A 22,838-nucleotide genomic window follows, 5' to 3' on the forward strand; every position below is an offset into this window, starting at 1 on the left:
AGTTTGAAATCAAAGGACAGCCCGAAGATTACATCGATCTGAATAGCAGTTACCTATACTTGAAAGTGAAAGTGATCGAACCACCCAACGCTGACCTAGACGCTGATGAAGCAGTAGCTCCCGTCAATAATTTCATGCATTCTTTGTTTAGCGAAGTGGACTTGTACTTGAATAACAAACTGGTCAGCAGCAGCATGGATACGTACCCTTACCGAGCGTGCCTGGAAAATCTCTTGACGTACGGAAAAGAAGCCAAGAACACTCATCTGGATGCTTGCGTGGTATGGAAACCTGACACAGCGGGTAAAAACACATTTAACGACCTAGCTATTGCACCACAAGATGACAATCCTCACAATGCGGGATATATAGCTCGAAGACTGAAAATCAATCAAAGTCGCACTTTAGAACTGATGGATCGTTTGCATTTGGACATGTGGTTGCAAGAAAAGTATTTGCTGAACGGGTTGGATATCCGCTTGAGACTGAATCGCAGTAGTGCCGCTTTCCATTTGATGGCTGCTCGTGATGCCACTTACAAAACCGTCATCCAAGAAGCCAGACTCTACGTGCGTCGTGTGGAAGTGTTGCCTAAAGTGGGAAACGACATCAGTCAGACTTTGAGCAGAACGACCGCCAAGTATCCCATACGACGCGTGGAAGTGAAAACCTTCACCATTCCTGCTGGACAGCGATCCATGATCGAAGATCATCTGTTCCAAGGACAGTTACCCAAACGTTTGATTGTTGGTATCGTCAAGAATTCAGCCTTCAACGGAGCCTACAACGAAAATCCTTTTGAGTTTCAACATTACAAAGTGTCCAAGATTGAAGTCACTTGCGACGGTAAGACCTTGTGTACCCGACCTTTCGAGCCTAAATTTGAGCCCGAGAAAAATTACCTGAGATCGTACTTGTCCCTGTACGAAGCCACGGGACAGTTAGGAACCAACACCAGTCACGGTATTACGTACGAGGATTATGAAGGAGGCTATGCTTTGTGGGCTTTCGATTTCACTCCCGACCAAGGCAGCGACGAGGGACATTTCCACCCTATAAAATCGGGTCAGATTCGTGTGGAACTTCAATTTGCAGAAGCTTTACGCGCAGATAATACGGTGAACGTCATCCTGTATGCATAATTCGATAATACGATAGAAATCAACAGTTTGAGAGAAGTTATTTTAGATTACTAGAAACCATGGAAGACTGTTATACCTCTTTACCTACTGGAGAAACTTTGGACATGAAATGTGAGGAGACTGTGGAAGAAGAAGAAGAAGAAGTTATCATGATGAAGTCAAGATGGCCAGAACAAGAAGCCCATTTAGTCTCCTGTTTTGCCAAACACTTGGTGGAAAAAATGACGGAATTGATCAAGAAAGATTGTTATGGATGTCAAAACGATCATCCCAGTCAAATCCAACACGACAAATGTCTGATGCTGAGTCAAGAAGAAAAATTGAACGAGTATCTGGACGAAGCTTGGAGTCTCATCTCGAACAAAGACGTGTTGCATCAGTGGTATAAAGACTTGCGTGAACATTCTTGTCCACCATTAACCACTCAAGAGATCCATCGTATCGAAGCTCTCCTGAATCAGAGTGAGGAAACAGAACGAATAACCGTTTATTCGTCAGACATTTTCAAGCAAAAAGTCAAGATCGAATTGACGACTTATTATTACCTGTGAAGAAGAAAAAAGCACACACAAATCAATGGATACCTGGGAATTTTATTACCTTTTGAACCACAGTTCGTATACGGCTTCTTGGAATCCTGTCGTCTGTGCTAAAGATGAACTCCCTCATCGCAAACCTAAAGACCATCAAGCTAACGTGATCAACACGAACGACAGTCATCTCCCAGGAACCCACTGGATAGCCGTCTACTTTCCTCAAGAAGGATGTGTGGAATATTTCGATTCGTACGGATTGCCCCCTTTGGAAGACGATATCATCGACTTTATGAGAAGAAATGCTCAAACCACTCGATTCAATAATGTGAAATTACAAGGCACAGATTTCTTGGTGTGTGGACAGTACTGTGTGTATTTTCTGCATCATCGCAGCCTGGGCTATTCCTTAGAACATTTAGTGACTCATTTTGATCCTCGTTCTTCTACTAGAAACGATGTGAAAGTAGATCGATGGTTTTGTGACCATTATGCTTATCTTTTGTCTCAAGCTAGGAAACGTAGTGTCTATCAATGGCCTAATGATTTCCAATAGTGGAAATCACAATTTCATTCACAACGTTGTCAGCCCTGTTCAAAGTAGATTGTCAACTGAGAAAAAAAGTTTGTAATTTGAAAAAAATGTTTGATGTTATATTGTTGGCTTATTGTTAAAAATGTTATAGTTGTTGTTGGTTAGTGTTAAGTGATTTTTGAATACAAAATATTGTTTTTTGAAAAAAAAAATGCCTTTGTCTTTTGTTTAGGTATAAGAATGTTGGATTGATGCTCTTTCATTTCTTACTATCCCTCTCATGACACTCACTGAACGTTGCGGCTCGAAAACCGTGTGGGGGATGTTTTCCTTCACGTCCGCGCTTTGACTTTAAGAACCGGGGTTGTTTCCAGTCTAACCATCCATTGTCGACTCATCCTCCTACGAAGATGTGCTCCAAACTAGCTAAGCTCAACGAAGCCTACGTGAATTTGCATAGGGTCAGACACAGTCTGATACCGAAGCCAGAAGAAATAGAGAATGTGAGAATGTTAAAAGTCACTGAAGACCTGATAGAAGAGCTCTTCAGAGAAGAAATGAACAGGGAAAAAGAAGAATGGACAGAGAAGTACAGACTTCAGAGACAGCAGCAACAGCAGCAACAACAACAGCAGCAGCAGCAACCTGAAGCTGACAGAGGCTTTGTCGATTGTCGTATCGACACCAAAGAGTTCTTCTTCTCTTTCCGAAGAAGCAGACCTATCGCCAGAAAGTCTATCCTCAGAGGACATCGCATTCTTAGAAACTAAGAAAGAATACCATAGCAAACAAAAAAAACAGCCCTTTTCAGGGCTACCCCAATACTCTAGAAAAGAAATAACAATAAATTTGCCAATGTGTGTAGGTAGAGTAGTGTGAAAATAAACACTAACTCTTTTTTTAAAAAATGTGAGGGTATGTGTTTGTGTGTTAGTGTGTTTGTGTTTGTAAGTGCTCAAGTACGTTGGTATGGATAGTAGATTAAAATGATGTCTTTTTTGGTGTTTGAGGTGTATATTTGATGTTAAATTGGATTGCTTTGCGTATGTGGATAGTCTATTGAAGTGGTTAATAAAAAATTTTAAAATAGTGATGGGTAGCATAAAAAAGTGAGTGAGTGTTTCTTTTAGGTCGGCGCGTTGATGTTTTGGGTCATGATCTAGGTAAGATCAATTTTATGTTTTTAGGGGGATGTTTTCCATCACGTCTGCGCTTTTACTATAAATTGAAACTCGCTGGGCAGTCTAGCTACCCTTGTTGATTGATCAACACAAGAATGAATAGCAGAATAAGCAAACTTCTTGAACTCCAGATACATCTGGAATATGTCAGGCGCCTGTTAAATCAACTGGCCGCGGAGGCTATAGTAGAAGAGGAAAGAATGAAGAACGAAGAGGAGGAGAGAAGACAGAGGGAAGAGGTGGAAAAGAAAATAGAAGAGAGGATGTCATACAATATTCCCGAGACAGAGGATTGGGGTGTTGAAGCGAATCATCCTCCCTCTGCGCTCCCCAGAAGAAAGGTGAAAGGAGACTGGGGAAGAAGATGCGTGTGTGGCGCCAGGCCAGGAAGGTGCAACCATTAGATAGGTGCATCTTGAGTTAAAAAACAAACAGCCCTTTTAAGGGCTACCCAATACTCTAGAAAAGAAATAACTATTAATTTGCCAATGTAGGTAGAGTAGTGTGAATATAAACACTAACTCTTTTTAAAAAAATGTGAGTGAATGTGTGTTTGTATGTTAGTGTTTGTAAGAGCTCAGGTATGTTAGTGTGAATAGTAGATTATAGGTTTCTTAGCGTATGTGAAGAGTATAGTTAGGGTTTTATTATATGAAATGAGAAAGTAGGGGGATTTTTTCCTTCACGTCCGCGCGTTGTTAGGTTATGATCTAGGTAAGATCAATTTTATGTTTTTAGGGGGATGTTTTCCATCACGTCCGCGCTTTCACTATAAGAAACCACCAAGTTTGTCGTTGGAACCATTCTACGGAAGAACCCCAAAAAATGAGTATAGAACTATTTAATGAGCTAAAGGATAGTTGGTACTGGATGACAGATGCAGCCTATGTGGTGGAAAGGCTAGAGAAGGAGTGGATGCATGAATTTACTAAGAACTTTGTCAAAAGTCAAGTGACGAGTCTAAAACTTGCCAGGGATCTGATTGTGGACATGATTGAAGAGGAAGTTAAAAAGTTAAGAGGCTTCATAAAACTTGACTATGTGAAAGTAGGTAAACCGAAAGAGGCCCTTGATTATGCTATTGAAGTGAGGTGTTTTTTAAAAGATATTTTGGAGTGGACTGAGTGGTCCTATGTGAAATGGGGTTTAAACCAAATGATGAAAGCAGAGGAGATGATGAGGAAAGTGATGAGAGAACAAGTCAAGATAATAAAAGAAAAGTGGTCAAAGGAAAGAAAAGAAGAAGAAAATAGAAAAAAAAAATGATGAACTAGAAAAACTGAACGCAAACTGGATGAAAATCCAAGAGAAGTTCCGGGCCATGGGCCACCCGGACTGGCTGCCGGAAACAGAAAAGAAGAAGAAGAAAGGAATGATGGACAAAATAAGAGGATGGTGGAAAAAGCTAAGAAGTTAAAAGAAGAAGAAGAAAAAACCCAAAGGCCCTTTTCAGGGACAGCTAGAGTTGCCCACGAGTTTTCTCCATGTTAAATTTCCATTGTCCCTAGAGTTGCCCAGGGGTCTTTTTTATGCTAAGTCCCATTGTTCCTAGGGTGCCCCACTTAACTACTAAGAATGGAAAGAGTTTTCCGACCTTCATTAACAGAATATGTAGTTAAAACAAATGCGAGAAAAGGGTACATTAATTTTGTTACAGACTCAAGCATAAATGCAGCATCATGGTGGATGGAAATAACTCGCTTCGTTCAGGCAATTGCAGATAGATAAAAATTATTCATATTTGCGATTCACTTTTCATATTATATTGTTTAATTATTTAACGTTATTTCGAGAGCACTATATAAAGCAATTGAGATCTTATTGTTCTAGAAATGTTTCGAGATGAGCATTATCCTTTCCCCCAGAAATGTAACGGTAGTAATACTTTCTCTCACATTCTTTGATAAGAGACACTCCCGATAAAAATAAAATAATTTGTTGTGTTTTCCTTCAGACATTCTCCACGGACTTTCATGTTTATGCATATCAGACTTATGTTGAGCAGTATGTAAAAGTTTGCAACGCAATAGTCTTCAAGCATTTTACAACTGCAACAACGTATAACGGCAATGTAAACACAGTCCAGCATGTCAAGGGTGATAATATTATACTATCCCAGTAGAAAATGATATAAGGGTCGCAGAGCACCCCGAAACCCTCACATATCTAATACTAGTCCCTTGACTAAGGCGTACACAATATTACTGAAGTCATCGGATCGCCAGGCTTTCACATCCTCGTTGACCCCGTTCCTATGTTCAAACATTGCCGGCCAGCCCTCACTTGCCGCTTAGACCGTCGCGATGTCAGGCTTCACTCCTCTATACTGTTTGTGGGCTTCGTGGTAACATGGAGACGACCAGACACCCGTACATAAGCCCAGGCTTACGCTCCATACACTCCTGAGATTTGAGGCGACCAGGTAGTCGTCCCTGGTCAATACCAATAGTACGGCTATCCCTCATTAAGTTCTTCGAGCCACCACGCGGTCCATGCCCTCCCATAACATCGAGGCAGTGATCTACATCGAAAACTCCACCATGTTTGAGGTTTATCGCTATCTGTACGCCATATGCATCATGGCTGTATGTGTAGGCAGAGAGCGAATCTCACCATGTATTCGAATGGCATACCGGAGATTGGCCTCTTTATTCCACAACCAGGATGCATTGCTCCAACTAGATGATCCCGTGGAAGCGTTGAAGCAAAGGTGAGGCGTATTCATGTAATTTGCCGTTGAGAATTTGTCTTGGGAAGAGAGGCAAACGCGGCCTACTCGTCCTTAATCCAAATCATCATATGATCACGTATCATAGCAGAGATCGGACGCAAGTGCTTCTTTGCTTTGGCACGATACAGGTCTAAATACCGCAAATGAACTTTACTATACGAGTGTAAATAAAACAGACGACAAAACTGACTGTGTGATTGGGTGGGACCAGTGATATTCTTCCATATCGAAAAAGTCCACCGCCTATGGTGCTATGTCGTCCCACTCTTTTCTTAACGCAATTAACAAGTGTACACATTCCATATTAAACAAGCCTGAAGAGGAAATCGCAAATGGTAAAAGGATGAACTGAAAATCTAACACATGCGATATGTGCCATTAAAAAAATTGTATCCGTTTAAGGGTTCTCAAGCTGCGCAGATCGCCCATTCTGGCTCATTACTCTAGGTGGCAAGTGCTGATGGTTAGCAGTCAAGTGTCGACGACGCTGAGCGAATTTTCGTTTCTGCGCTAATAACCGGCGCCGTTTTACGTCAGACGCTTTCAAAAAACAATAAATGACAGCACGTTGCGTTTGTTCAGTGTAGAACGTATTATTTGTGACGATTAAGGTGCAGATTTATGAATACTTTCATGTTTTGAAGGTTGATGCTGACCTATCCCTTTGCCATCCCAAATGCGTGATACCTTTTTAATTATTGAATTAATCGTTGTCCACAGCTAAAGTTTTAATTTAGTTATGCGTTTTAGTTTGAACAACTATTTCATATTTTCAATGAAGAATGGCATTGAACTGTTTATCCTATATATAACATGGAACTGTTCCAAATATGATTAACATGGAACCATTTCACCCATCTATAGAATGAAACTGTTTCTTCTATCTATAGCATGGAACTCTTTCACCTATCTATAGCATGGAACTGTTCCACTTATCTGTAGCATAGAACTGTTTCACCTATCAATGGGTTGGTAGTGTTTATCGTTTATATAGTATGGAACTGTTTCACCTGTCTATAGCATGGAACTGCTTCTGCTATCTATAACCTGGAACTGTTTCTCCTATCTATATTATGGAACTGTTTCACCTGTCTATAGCATTTAACTGTTTCGCCTATAAATAGCATAGAATTGTTTCACCTATAGCACGGAACTGTTTTGCCTATCTGTAGTAAGGAACATTTTCGCCTATCTATAGTATGGAACTGTTTCCCCTATCTATAGCAGGGAACTGTTTCTTCTGTCTATAACATGGGAATGTGAGGCCTATCGATAACACGGAACTGTTTGGCCTATCTATAGTATGCAACTGTTTCGCCTATCTATAGTATGGACCTGTTTATCATGCCTATAGCATGGAACTATTTCACCTACCTATACCATGGAACTGTTTCTTCTCTCTATAACATGGAACTGTTTCGCCTATCTATAGAATTGAACTGTTTCACCTATTTATAACATGGAACTGTTTCACCTATATATAGCATGGAACTGTTTCACCTATCTATAGCATGGAACTGTGTCTTGTATCTATACCGTGGAACTGTTTCACATCTCTATAGCAGGGAACTGTATTATCCTATCTATAGCATGGAACTGTTTCTCCAATCTATAGCATGGAACTGTTTCTCCTATCTATAGAATTGAACTGTTTCACCTATTTATAACATGGAACTGTCTCACCTATATATAGCATGGAACTGTTTCACCTATCTATAGCATGGAACTGTGTCTCGTATATATACCGTGGAACTGTTTCACATCTCTATAGCAGGGAACTGTATTATCCTATCTATAGCATGGAACTGTTTCTTCTATCTATAGTATGGAACATTTTCGCCTATCTATTGTATGGAGCTGTTTCACCTGTCTATAGCATGGAACTGTTTTACCTATCTCTGATATGGAACTGTTTCTCCTATCAATAACATAGAACTGTTTCTCCTATCAATAGCATGGAACTGTTTCACCTATCTATAGCATGGAACTGCTTCTACTATATATAACCTGGAACTGTTTCTCCTATCAATATCATCGATTTGTTTCTCCTATAGATAACATGGAACTGTTTCTCCTATCTATAGCATGAAACAGTTTCTCCTACCTATTACATTAAACTGCTTCACCTATCTATAGCGTGGAACTGTTTCTTCTATCTATAGTATGGAACATTTTCGCCTATCTATTGTATGGAGCTGTTTCACCTGTCTATAGCATGGAACTGTGTCTCGTATCTATACCATGGAACTGTCTTCATTATATATAGCTGCAACTGTTTCTCCTATATATAGCCTGGAACTGTTTAACCTATCTATAGCATGGAACTGTTTCACCTGTCTACCAGATAGAACTGTTTCTCCTATATATAGTATGGAAATGTTTCACCTGTCTATAGCAGGGAACTGCTTCACCTATCTATAACATGGAACTGTTTCTACTATATAAAGTTTGGAACGTTTTCGCCTATCTATAACATGGACCTGTTTCTCCTATCTATAACATGGAACTGTTTTGCCTATCAATAGCATGGAACTGTTTCACCTATCTATAACACTGAACTGTTTCTCCTCTATATATCATGGAACTGTTTCAAATATGATTAGCATGGAACTGTTTCACCTATCTATAGTATGGAACTGTTCCACCAATAAATAGCAGGGAAATGTTTCACCTATATATAGCATGGAACTGTTTTGCCTATCTCTAGTTGTGAAGGGGCAAGTTTATTTCGATCTGTGAAATGCACTTTATGTTGGGTCAGAAAACAGTTAATTAGATTTATAAGGACAGGCGCTTGTTAAATCGCTATGCTGCAGTGATTCCAAATGTCTGCTCGTAGTGGTAGAGATTTTAAAATTAAGCATTTGTTTACTTATCCGCTTGACGAACTATTAGGGATACGGCTAACTTCGATTTCATAGTGTAACTGTCTAATTTAAAACATTTCTGGAAACCGTTAGTCGAAAACCTGGAAGGTCAAGTTGACCTATTTTTTGGCCCCTAGATAAAAGGAGATAAATATATTTCGTCCTGATTGGTTAAGCTAAATAGAGGCGTGTATCCTACACTAAATTCCCTAGCAATAAATATATTTCGTTCTGACTGGTTACGCTAAATAGGGGCGTGTTTCAGAGGCTAAATTCCCTAGCAATAAATATATTTCGTCCTGACTGGTTACGCTAAATAGAGGCGTGTATCCTACACTAAATTCCCTAGCAATAAATATTCCCCCTCCCCCCATCGAAAAATCCAGTCAGTCTAAGCTTTGCTGGAAGAGTAAAGGTACTGGAGACTCCGTGAGTAAGTTTGTAAGAAATTCTCTCGTAAAATATTTTTCCAAGGGACTAGATGTTTGGAAGGTCGACAGACATAAATTTGGCGGTATAAACGAACAACGCTCGAAAGCAAAAAAAAAAGGTATTTGCATCAAATTCACGAGATTCGTTGATATCAATATAATATTTTGCTTGAATCATGTGATAATATGTTCATGAATGTAGTTGTTTAAATTCCTAAATCAATTATCTTAATATAAGTTTAAGTGTGTTAAGTTTATATATATATATATATATATATATATATATATATATATATATATATATATATATATATATATATATATATATATTATTTATATAAGGTTGTCGAATTGTTTGAATCAGTCGTCTTGTTTTTATAGGAATTAGGTTCTAAGACTTTCATGCATTACTTTAGTTAATATAAGTTACGATTATTCGAGTGAATTCACCAATCTCAGGTAATTTCGAGTATGAAAATGACTTGAATACATATTGACTGAAATTTAACGTCATTAAGTCATGCAGTGTGATCTCATGTATGCTAAAGACATGAACGTATGTATTCGCTGAACATTATGCCAGGTATTGAATTTCATTCATTCATTTGTGTAATTGAGATGAGAGCGGAATTTCTAAGTCTCGCGTGTTAATGAGAAGGGATGTATTAGCCATTAGGAAGTACATTAGTCTTATGATGCTAGGTTTGTTTTAGTCTGCCATGCTTGGGCCGACTAATAGCCTTTGGATCTGTTTCAATATCGATAGTTAGATATGACAAAGAGAGGGGTGTAATATTCTATCCCCAGTAGGATTACCGACAGGACAATAGCTCCTCAGACGTATTCCCAGAAGTAACCTCAGATGTACCTACGTGCTGACGTATCCATGCATATGTGTATATACATGCTTACATAACAACCATATCCACACAAAGCTTGAGGGCCGAAGGGGGCGAAACAGTAGGGAGGGAAAAGAAAAGGGAAGACGAAATGACAAAGAACAGCTACAATGAAATTGGAGTGAACCAGAGATAAGCCGGTTATGCAAATGTACAAGGCAACGACTTCGATTGTTCACTCGAACGTATGATAAACTAATTCTATCAGCAAAACAAATCAGTTATTCATAACATATTTTTGTTTTGAAATTCTGTGAAAGATTTTTTCCCAAAAGAAGTGTATATTCCTAATGTATTGTTATCACCATTGCTCGAGTCGTTCTGTTATGTATATCTGCTCAGATCTCTGTTTATTCTTCTTATAAGTTTACTCGATCCGGGTATTACCACCAAGGGAGATAATCTCCTAGATAACGAGAACCGAATAAAGACGACACATTGAAAGAAGGTACAATACGCCAATCAACCCTCACCCTTTACGTTTTACAATATCAAGGAACTGTTTCGCCTATCTATAGCATGGAACTATTTCACCTATCAATAGTATGCAACTGTTTCCAATATCTATAGCATGGAACTGTTTTCCAATCTATAACATGGAACTGTTTCTCCTATCTATAGCATGGAACTGTTTCTCCCATCTATAGCATGGAACTGTTTCTCCTATCTATAGCATGGAACTGTTTCTCCCATCTACAGCATGGAACTGTTTCTCCTATCTATAGCATGGAACTCTTTAGCTTATCTATAGCATGGAACGGTTTCACTTATCTTATGCAAGGAACTGTTTCTCCTATCTATATAATGGAACTGCTTCATCTATCTATTGCATGGAACTATTTATCATATCTGTAGTATGGAATTGTATAGCAGTCAACAGATATGCAGTTTTTCTCGGGCGAACATCGCAATAGTGCATTAGTATTCCCTAAATTTCCTTCGTTGCTAATTTCCGTTATCATTAGAGCATGTACATACAGTTTATTTTCTAAACCAATGTTGACTTTTGCCTGCCTAATAAATAGAGAAAATTGACCCGTAGCTGTATCCTGGCTAATGTACACTGGCGTCAATTCAGGGCGCGAAATAAAATTAATTGTTTACGATGTTTACTACACATTCTGAAACAAGGTCAAGATTTTGATCAACACTTGGTGTTTATAAACTAACAGTCAAGGTCAAACTAGTTTCTACAACAGTATCATCTCTAGTGAATAAATCTACATTACAATATTATGTAATGAAAAATCCTGACAAACAATTCAATTGAAATAAATATATTTTAAATCAGATATAATTAAATCAAATGTACATAACGCAGCCCCGTGGCTGTTACACGTATTTTGGATAAATAGCATTGAAACACCTAGGAATTTATGTCCCTTCAACGGATGGTGCACTGGAATTAATCGGTAGTAATGTCTGTCTGTACATCTGCTTGTATGTTCCTCTCTCAGTCCGCCAGTCCGTTGACAAAGTGAAACATATATTTAGTGTACTTGTGCTCATTTCTCACAAACCACGTTGTTGGCATTACTGTGAAAAGAGGAATAATCCTAGTTTTCAACTACTACTTACTACGTCAAGGTAATACCAGAAAATGTATTCTCTTTTGCTTGTAAAGTTTGCTTCCCTTGGCCTAAATTGCAACAAACTGCATTGACTCTCTTCCTGCAAGATCGGGTTCCACTTGACTTTGATTCGGAGGGGGAAGGGACAAGTACACTTGAGCTGACATTCTAGTTTTTGCGTTGGTTTTCATTGTTTAAATCAGCAAAATACGATGGATCTTCTAGATAACACATCACCTTCATTGATAAACGAATGTTGGTATATTGTGGTTGTCACTTAAATATTTTCTGTATTAGTATGTTCTTGAATAGAATAAACCTTAAAACGTGACAGTTCTATAAGAACATTTATCCACACACAACATAGAAGAACCCCTTTATACGAGAACAGCTCGCATTTAATGTCTTTTCGACCTTTTCATTCAAAACTCACTATTTTGCATGCTACTACTTTATTATTTTATTTCTACATTTGAACTTCGTCTCCAAGATGGAGCCAATAGTTATTCGTCCCTTGCGCACAGTAATTATATCTGCAAGAATATTACGAAGTTTCTAGAGTTTTGACTTAGCTATGAAACAGATGTCCGAAAGCAAGAATAGATAAATATAGGTGTGAGAAAATACCCGTCGCTAGAATAATATAGTTTAAAAAAAAATTTAAATGGCACAATAGTTTAATAGTTAATGAAAACAGATGTCTTACTCTTTATTTATTATTAAATTAGTAAAGAATTGCATTGTACGTCGATCAATTTATCACTTGAAAAAGGAAAAACCTTCCAGCAGTCACATTCATATTTATTTCACTAAAGTCAACTCCTGTCGCTTTTAACAAAAATGCAATGATAGTGATTCATTATAAATTCTTAAGAATATCGTGAATATTGAATTGCATAATTTATGTCGAAATTGTAGCAACTTTAAATTATATTCATTCATTATTAAACAACAAAATGGTCACATTGACGCTTTTCTCAACCTTTTTTCCTAACACAATCACTATTGTTTAAATGCAACGTTTCCACCAGTAGCAATGTATGTAGCAGCATTGTTGACTGACAAGACGCAAAACGAAATATTACTACGCCCACGTAGTCCAGCTGGACTGCAACATCAGAAATGTTATTCGCAAAACGCTGATACAAGATCTGTCCACGACTTGATGGATATGTAAAGCCTCAGAACATTTTCAATATAATAATGTCGATATAAACTTATTGTACATGTCTCCATTTCAAAACTGAAATAGACTGCTGATGAGTAAGAAATATCAACCAATAATATCATCATTACAATCTTACTGCACATGGTTATAATTGATATAGCTGTTCCGGATAAAATGGCTGCAGATTAAGGTATGTTTTCGTCGGAGTTTTCATACACAAACTATGTTTAGATAATATTAGAGTATAACCATCTATTATCAACATACGATTGCACATACTACACTGTCAGGAAGACCACCGCCGTTCTCTCTCTCTCTCTCTTTCTCTCTGTCAAATATTCTTTCAAATAGACACGGACTACCATAGCCAGTCATGTCTTATAATTCGTCAATGAGAATATATATTAAGGTTTGTCTTAAAAGTGTTTTTTTTTCTCCAGACGAAAACCGCCTTTCACAACAACAACAAAAAAACAAATAAAATTTCATGGAGTCAAGAATATTTAAGAGGCAATACAGTTGCTTCCCAACTTCATTTCAGGTATTCTGTTATATTCTATTTTAATGTATTAGTGTTGAATACATTGTTCTCAATGAAGATTAGTATTCTAAAGATAGTATTGTCACTTGAATGAGTCAGCTGACAACTTGTTTCCTCAAAACTTTGGAAGGTAACCTGTTCAAACTTTCAAAGATGTGTATTACCTTGAATTATACAGACACGAGCATTTCTTGCAATGTTTCTTTGCGATAAGGCATTCTTTCATCTGTTGAATAATCATCACTGTATCCATCTCTTTTTGTTTGAACAATATATATTATTTAAATCAAACGTTCTTTTCGTACAAAACAGTTTTTTTTTATTAATATATCACTTTCGTTTGCACCATCACTCGACCGGATTCACCGGAGGTATATCCCAAGACATTAGTCAGAAGCAAAAAGTAAACAGGAGATGACGACAATGTGAAATTCTTCTATATTGCTTGTAGAAACTGTATTCATTAATCCTAGTCCTGTGACGATGGGCATCACACATCACAGTGATACACCTCTTTGCTGATATCACATTGTGTGGTATATAGTGTGGTATATAGTGTATGCCTTATAATCACATTGTGTTGTATATAGTGTATGCCTTATAATCACATTTTGTGGTATATAGTTTATGCCTTATAATCACATTGTGTGGTATATAGTTTATGCCTTATAATCAAATTGTGTGGTATATAGTGTATGCCTTATAATCACATTTTGTGGTATATAGTTTATGCCTTATAATCACATTGTGTGGTATATAGTTTATGCCTTATAATCACCATATAATCACCACATGGCACAGGTGCAATTTAGGGCTGTAGTTGATTATGACCTTAACATATAATACCACATTGCCTTTGCTCTGTGTATGATATCCATGTTAAGGAACGTCGTGTGAGCAGGACATAAAGGCCTAATAAATGTGATTTCTTTTGGGGGTTATGGCACTAAAAGTATAATATGATAGCGATAATGATGAACGGAGTGAGATTATTTTGTCATTGAGACTTCCGCATCAAATACAGTTTATAAATAATTTAGCATCAACAGAAAATGTCAAAGCCCAACGTAATAAATTCGAGCTGTTAATTGCAACTTGACGGATCTTTCTATATCAATCTTTGCCATGCCCGACAAGCCTAACACTGGTCCCTTAAAAGACTATATTGAATAAGTGCGATTTCGGCACCGTCTCCAATTTTCTTCATATGATGTGTATCACAACTATGACGTAGTCGGAATTTATTTCTGACACAAATTTGGTCTTCACTTTCTGGTTGCCATGGAAACCGTGTGCTAATAATGTATCAAAGAAAATATGTTTATATTTGTCACGTATTTGTCAAACCTGACTGTCGTTGAGCTATCCACTATGATTAAAAAAGAAAAATATTTTCATTACATATCCGGCAGAAAGTAGCGTACAACATATTTTCAAACTGTGAAAAATACCAATAGAAATACACTCTGGTAACCCATCATGAATTAATCTAACATTCAAGTCAACGTTACACGGTTTAAAGGTCCGTTGAAAACCAGTCTGAATTTGTGTCATTGTTGCATATTTTTGAATGATTGGTTGGAATCCCATTGTAGAGATTTTTGAGTGACTTTACTCACGAAATATGTTGGTATTTGTTCATTTGTTCCTTGAAATGAGAGATGTCATTTCATACTCCTTGTGCAAAACATTTTAGTACATATCTACTTGTAATGTGAGTATCGTAAAGATATGTATTTATTTATTTGATTAGATGTTTTCCTCGTTCCCCAAGCAATGTCTTCTCGTCCGTGAGATATATGTTCATCGCAAATCGTTTATGTCCTGTTAAGTAGTTGGCACATATAGTAAAACAGGAAACAAGATCTTACCTAAGGTATTGTATGTATATTAAATATTCAATACATAGGCTCACAATAAACTTATATATTCTGCATCTCAGTACAACTACATTTTTGGAACATTCGAATACAAATTCAGAAGCTAATCTGTAGAACTGGGAACAAAATAGCACCCACTGTTGTAACAATATAACCGGGTTGGATTTCGAATTTATAACAGAACACTTTTGATGGTGATACAAATACAATGTTTAATGACTTGAATGAGAAAATAAATATGATTAATACGTGCGTGTATAAGATCCAAATATTGAACTAATTAACATAATCCGCACGAACATAATAATGCAACAAATTGAAATACAAATAAACGAGGTGTCACGTTTGCCTGCCCGCGATTACGTAAGTCAGGAACAAAGGAATAGGTTAGCGCCATGTGTATGTAGACCCTGCGTCTATCGTAGCGATTCTCGTTGTACAAGATCCCACATCGTTAGCTGTCAAAACTAACATGTAGACGTTGGAAGCTTTGTTCTAAGAACAAAGGACCCTCGATGCTTTTGTAAATCTCCTCGCTTTGACAGATGGCCTGAGGCTCGTCTGTTAATCTGGACCGACTGGGGTAGAATTGATATCCAACCAGAACTGAGGAAGGTTGGGCCATCAATTCGAACCAGAATTTAACAGTCATTTGGGCTGGGAACGAATTATTCATTGTGAAGCATCGTGCTGAGAAGTTGTAGAAATAACTCCGAGGAAGCCACTCGTGAATTGGCGGGAAAAAGCCTTGGTACATTCAAGGACAGAAAGCTTCGTAAAGGTCAGCGAGATATTTGCTCGATTATTGCAGAATGTTACGGCATTGTAATTGTAATTATGTGCAGTATGTATATTTACTTACTATAATTGTTAGTACGTAGAATTACCTTTGTATTGTTTAATTTACATGCGTACTTGAGAAATGAGCTATGATTATGTAGATTGCTAGCTCGTTGTCAGAATTAATATTGTAATTCGCTATCTGGTTACTTCGTGGTAAACTAGTGTATTTATTTTTGTGATATTCTAGATTTTGCAATTGTTGAACTAAATTGTAACTTTGGAAAGGTTGCAGTTGGTAAATTTAAATAATATGGATATTTGAATATTTGTGTACACTTGTGGGAGTGTAATGTACAGAAATTTGTCTAATTGTTGTGATATTGTTCAGAATAATGAGATTAAGAATATATTGATGTGACGCACTGTAGTGAAGTCTGTATGGTAAGTAGGATACCGCTCTTCATTGCAACGTTCTTTTCTATAAGAACATGTATGGTTTTCGATGTGCACGAATGCGTGACCGAAGATGTAGATTGCCTCTATCTGATGATTGATTGTTGATTTAGTGTGAGGCGAGATGGCTAACGAAACATGCTAACGTCCTTGTATTTTTCACAGGAAGCTTTTGGGGACAGAACTACCGCGTAGTGAAGTCCCGAGTCTCAGAGAGACAGGATAGAACAAGGCAGTAGGCAGAAAACAAACCTAGTTGCTAGAGAAAGAGAGAGAGAAGTGGGAGGAGACAAGGAGACAAAATGGGAAGAGGATAGGAAGAGTGGCAGTACGGAGAACGCCGAAAGGAGGGAAGGAATTAGCAGAGTAGAGCACAAATGAGTAGAAACTAAGTACAGGGGAAAGCCATCTCACATTATAATCACGTGATGAAATAGGTTGTTACATGGTCGAGAGGGAGGAGATTGGTTGAGAAATTAATATCGTTTAAATTGTATTAAATTGTTATTCTTTTGAATTTCACCTTTGTGTTCTTAATAATTTAATTGTCGGTATTGCTGACTGGGGGCTCGGAGCTGTATCTCCCCCAACGCTAAAATATTGCATTTATGGAGTTACACACTCCGTCAACATCACGCTTGGCTACCAGTCACACTGGTCAATCAAGCAGCCAGTATTCCAGGTAGTCACCGACCACCATTCAATTTCTTGGTCAATCAATCAACCAGCGCCCACCAATCGGTCCGCAACGCCCGATCACCTCTACTCGGCCAGCAGCACTGTTCACTCAGCTCTCAATCAGCTATGGTTCAGCTTTACAGGTGCTATGTCAGTAGTTAAGTGGGGCACCCTAGCGACAATGGGAATTAGCATTACAGAGACCCCTGGGCAACTCTAGCGACAATGGAAATTTAACATGGAAAAAATCGTGGGCAAATCTAGCGACAAGGGGAATTTAACATGGAGAAAAATCGTGGGTCACTCATGCGACAAGGGGAATTTAACATGGGAATAAATTGTGGGTCACTTTACGTACAAAGGAAATTTAACATGGGGAATAGATCGTGAGACTGTCTAGGGACAATGGGAAATTTAACATTACGGAAACCCCTGGGGGGATATAGCCTCAAGGGAATTTAACATATGGAAATTGAACATGGTGGATCTGTATAGCGTCAAAGGGAATTGAACATGGTGGGACTATCTAGGGACAATGATGGTAGAGGGTCAAACACAACAGAGACAGAAACATACATACACTAGTACAAGCGTGGGATTTATATATAAAGCATTACCAAGACCTGAAATCTTGCTGGGGTGTTCAAAAATTTGCATAATTGTAATGATGCTATAAATAGCTATAATCAAGGAAATGCTCAACGACAAAATGGATGTGACTAAAAGTAACGTTAAAATGACGAAATTGTCCCAGAATTTAAAGGAAAATAAACATATCCCCGAAAATTAAGTTACAATGGTTTAGACTAAAATGGATAAAATTAGTAACTACTTACAATATCAACTTCTGTGACGATCGTGGATAAATACCTATGTATCTATAATCAGCTGAAATTCCTATGAAATCCCACTATCTATTTATAGCTCCAACTTGTGGGTTTTCCTTTGGAAAATCCCACTATCTTTTTATAGCCTCAGCTTGAGTGACGTTCCTGTTTATGAACTCTAGTATATATGTATAGCTACAAAATGTGGAAATCCCCAAGTCGATATTTATAGTCTCAAAATGTCCAGCGTCAGTGACGTCACTGTACTGAACACTAGGGGATAAATGGCAACAGTATTGCAAGTGGCTGACCTGAATACGCGCTACTGTAGGTAGGTAGGTAGAGTGTATCTGATAGGGATAAAGTGAGTTTTATGTGGACAAACAGAGACCAATACACACACACACATACACATACACACAACATACGCGCGCAGACACACTCACACACACACACACACACACAGAGAGGGAAGAGGAAAAAACAAACCCCAAATATACTATCCACACTCGGGAGGAAGAAACAAAACAACCAAATATACGATCTACACAACGTACGCTAACACACACACACACACACCACACGCGCACACACACACACACACACGCGCGCGCGCACCACAGAGGGAAGAAGAATAAAACCATTATACACTATCCACACGGAGTGAAGAAATAACCCTTTACACATACTATCAACAGAGAGTGAAGAAAATAACCCATTATATTCCATCAACAAAGAGTGAAGAAGGAAAATTTTTTGAAAGCACCTAAGCCCTCACCTGCAATGACCAACTCTGCCAAACACCTACACCCCACCCCACCCCCACTCCCAACACTACAAAACCCATTTAACCCGTTATTTTATGGCATCAGTGTGTGCTTTAGGAAATATCAAGACACAAAAATGATGGATGAATAGACTGACTATTGTTTACGAACTTGCATGCCTAAAGAGCGTGCGTGAAGGAAAACATCCTTCCATTTCAATTCTAACTAAAACATGATCCAGAGGGATAGAGAGAGGTGAAAGAGCACAATTTCATAAAGTGTGAGTAAAAACAAAACACGCCATCCTTATTATACAATGTCAAGACCAAGAGACACTTACGTTTTCTTTCTGGTCTATTCTCTTTTAGAAGGTAGTATGAAATTTCACATCAGGGCCAACGCATCGGCTCACATTGTCAATTTTTCCATTTCCATGTCTTTACTGGCACAAGTTCTTCATCATCTTCAATTTCTTCTTCTTCTTCTTCTGAATCCATCTTCTCTGTTTCGTCTTGTGTTTTGTTTCTTCTCTTTTCTCGTAGGGCACTCTGAATTCCAGTGTCCTTTCCCCTGACAACGATATTAGGTATCTTGACTTTTGTCTCTCTTTCTTAGACGAAGCAGGTATTTTGGAGACAAATACCCATTTACCTTTGCAGATATAGCAAACTTCATTAGCACACACTTTCGTATGACTCTCATCAAATCAACGACCAAAAGAGTAAGTTTTGTTGCCACTTTCGCCTGTGAATTATGCTTTCGTATGACTTTTAGCAAATATTTGACCAGCAGGTCGATCTGTGCTGACTCTTCCATCTTCGTGATCGTTTGAGAGCGGAATGAATACTCTGACGCTAAGACACTCTGCTTATATACAGGGACCTGCTGCGTATGAAACCTAGTCAAATGTAATTTTGCAATAAGATGAAACGATTTCATTGAGGAAGTAAAAGGCAATGATGTACCGTATCGCCTCACACAAAACCTGAAGTGTTAGCTCAGATCCGTGTCAGCAATTTCGAAGACGACATAACTGAGCTTTCATCAATGTTCTCCAATTATGCCACAAAACCACGAGTCCTGATTCACGCCAAAAGAAATTTCGTTCGGTCCATAAAAAATAGTATCACATCTGAGAAACGCAAAAACGAACTTCCAGAAAACTGAGAACGACGGCTTACACCTACAACGTAAATGTATGAGTTCAAGTAGTGCGTAAAACTTAGTCAAATTAAATTTTTATAGTCAAGACGAAACGATCTCTTTTCGAACAAGAAAGCAGACACCAAGCGACAATGGCAATCCGTGTCACACAACACTTTTCAAAATGTATATGATCAGAGGTTTGCTCTAGCGATCTGCACGGTTAAATTAAATGTTGATGTATTTTGCAATAAGACGGACACAATTTCCATGGGATCGCCCATGGTACGATTGTTCGTGCATTAGTTTAATTTTCAAAAATATTTTTTATATAAATCGCCTATAGGATAGACCCAGTAAAGCATGGCCATTCTCGTCACTGTCTGAATAGCTACTCAAGTCAATTCGAAGTGAACGCGGTAAGAAAATAAGTATAGCCAATGAAATTGCTTACAACGGGTGATGCATTGTTTTGTTCTAGGACTGTGTAGCATAATAATCCCTATGTTCTTGCGTTGTTACCATTACAGTACAGACAGACCGAAATGTGAACTTACAAGCCCTCTTTGTCTGTGTTGTACCATTTCTTCTTACCACATCAAAATACTGAGCGTCACAGTATTGGTTCGCGTTTTCAAGCTGATCATTTTTTTTTATATCTCACTTAAACATTTTAACATAAACACTCACACTCACATCGGTAGAGTCAGAACAGATGTGTTACAGTATTGAGGGGCATGTTATCTTTTTTTTCAAACTAATAAATTTGGGGTTTGTATGAAGTAAAGAACCGAAAGGACAGTGAAACTCAAGGATGATGACCCAATCTGTCTGTCTATTGATGCGTGTATTTACTTAAGAAGAAATATGACCTCTAAAACACAAAGAGATACGGCAAGCATGATTAGAATGAACATAACGATGTTTTCCTTCCCGCCCGTGTAATTTAGAGCTTCAATCCTCTTTGAAGACAAACTTGGTCTCCTTTTGTAGGGCTTGAAATAATAAAAAATCTGAAAAAATCTTAAGCACTTTGCTATAGATAATTTCATCAACAGACTAAACAATATAAATACCGTTACAACACTAGAAAGCCTTAAATCTTCTATCAAAAAGAAATGCATCAAAAAATTAAAGATTAACGATAACTAACCAATGAAACCGAATTTAACAAAGGCAGTGACATGTGAAAAAATGGCTCTCACTTTGGAAAGGTAGGCGAATGTACTCTGTCATGCACCATCAACTTGAAAAAAAATTATAAACAGAGAGAAACCTGAATTCAAAATTCAGTTGTTTTTTCTTATACATTGTTTCGTTTCTTTTTTCTTTTTTGGAACAAATCTAATCACTAATATAGAGTGGAAAAGGGAAAATGCACATACAAGCTTTGATATTTCTGAAAAAATGAGGGGATATTCCTAACGTTCATAACCACCTATGGACTTGGACTTGTCTGTGACTTATCCACAAAACAAGATGTACATATTTCTGGTCAAGCTGCAAGTGTGTGCGTGTTTTTGAAAATGGTAAAAATTGGATATACAATTTTCTCGTGACACTTATAAAGTGAAGAGTCTGTGCAAGTGTCAAAAGCCAAAGTCATATAAGTTTTGTATTTTGTACGGCTTGTAAAGATTTCCACTTTAGAAAATGTGAAGTATCACAAGTTATTATCACAAACAGAAGTGGAACATAGGGGCTTGCAAGAAAGAAAATAACCCAGACAGTTGGTGTCATCAAGAGTGCTAGAGACGGTACCCGAACTTGCTTGCTTGCTTACTTGAATGAAAGTGATTTTCGCTCTAATGGAGCATATATCACTGGTTTAATAACGCACCGCGTGATTTTTAATTACTCCTGGGGAAGGAAAGAGAGCCTCATCCCCCCAGGCTTTTATGTACTCACAGACTACTTTTAAATTTAGCCACTCAGGTGTAGGACTAACTAATCCTTAACAACCTGACTGAAAGGCTTTAAACATGAGTGGGAACAGTCTCACCACACACTCATTTTTCTGTCCGAGCGTGGTAAAGGAGGGAAAAGGTGCTCAGCAAGACAGCCATGGGTGTTAAGTACTCAACAAAACGCTAGCCCGTACTTATTTCAAATCAAGTCCCGTTTTTGCTAATGGACAGTAAAAAGTACCAATAATGTGTTAACCACTTGTGCAATTAGTTCAAATCTAACGATTCTGTTAAATTTCCTACTTCCTAACATATCTATCTAATATTAGTACTTAGTGTACATAAAAATAGCCATACTGATCTTATTTAAATTATTATGTCTAAGCGACATATACCAGTTTGGTCACTGTTAGGTTTAAAACGTTAAGTTTGTTGCGGTGTTCCAATGGGTCAAGTTTGTTTCGAGAATAGTTTAGTCAAGGAGGGATACCAAGCCAAATATGGTTCCCTAGTTAATAAAAAGCAATCTTTTGGAGCCCTAAAAAAGGCTGTTTTTTTCTGTTAGAAGGTAACACGTCTCTCTTTTGCTTTCACGTTCTTTCCCGCACTCCTAGTCTCATGATTCTTGATATCAGGAAATGCGTAGCCATGATGGGCGGCAATGTAAGCAGCGGCTTCTACCAGTTGACTGAGGGGGTATCCAGTGTAGGTTTGTCTGTAGAATTGTGGAAGAACTCTGACCCTAATCCCCATTGAGAAGGTCTTGGTTTAAAGGTGTCTAGAGATTTGTAGGCAACGTAT

Source organism: Sinohyriopsis cumingii, chromosome 14, assembly GCF_028554795.1.
Source record: "Sinohyriopsis cumingii isolate HCF-2022 chromosome 14, ASM2855479v2, whole genome shotgun sequence".
Classification (NCBI taxonomy): domain Eukaryota; kingdom Metazoa; phylum Mollusca; class Bivalvia; order Unionida; family Unionidae; genus Sinohyriopsis; species Sinohyriopsis cumingii.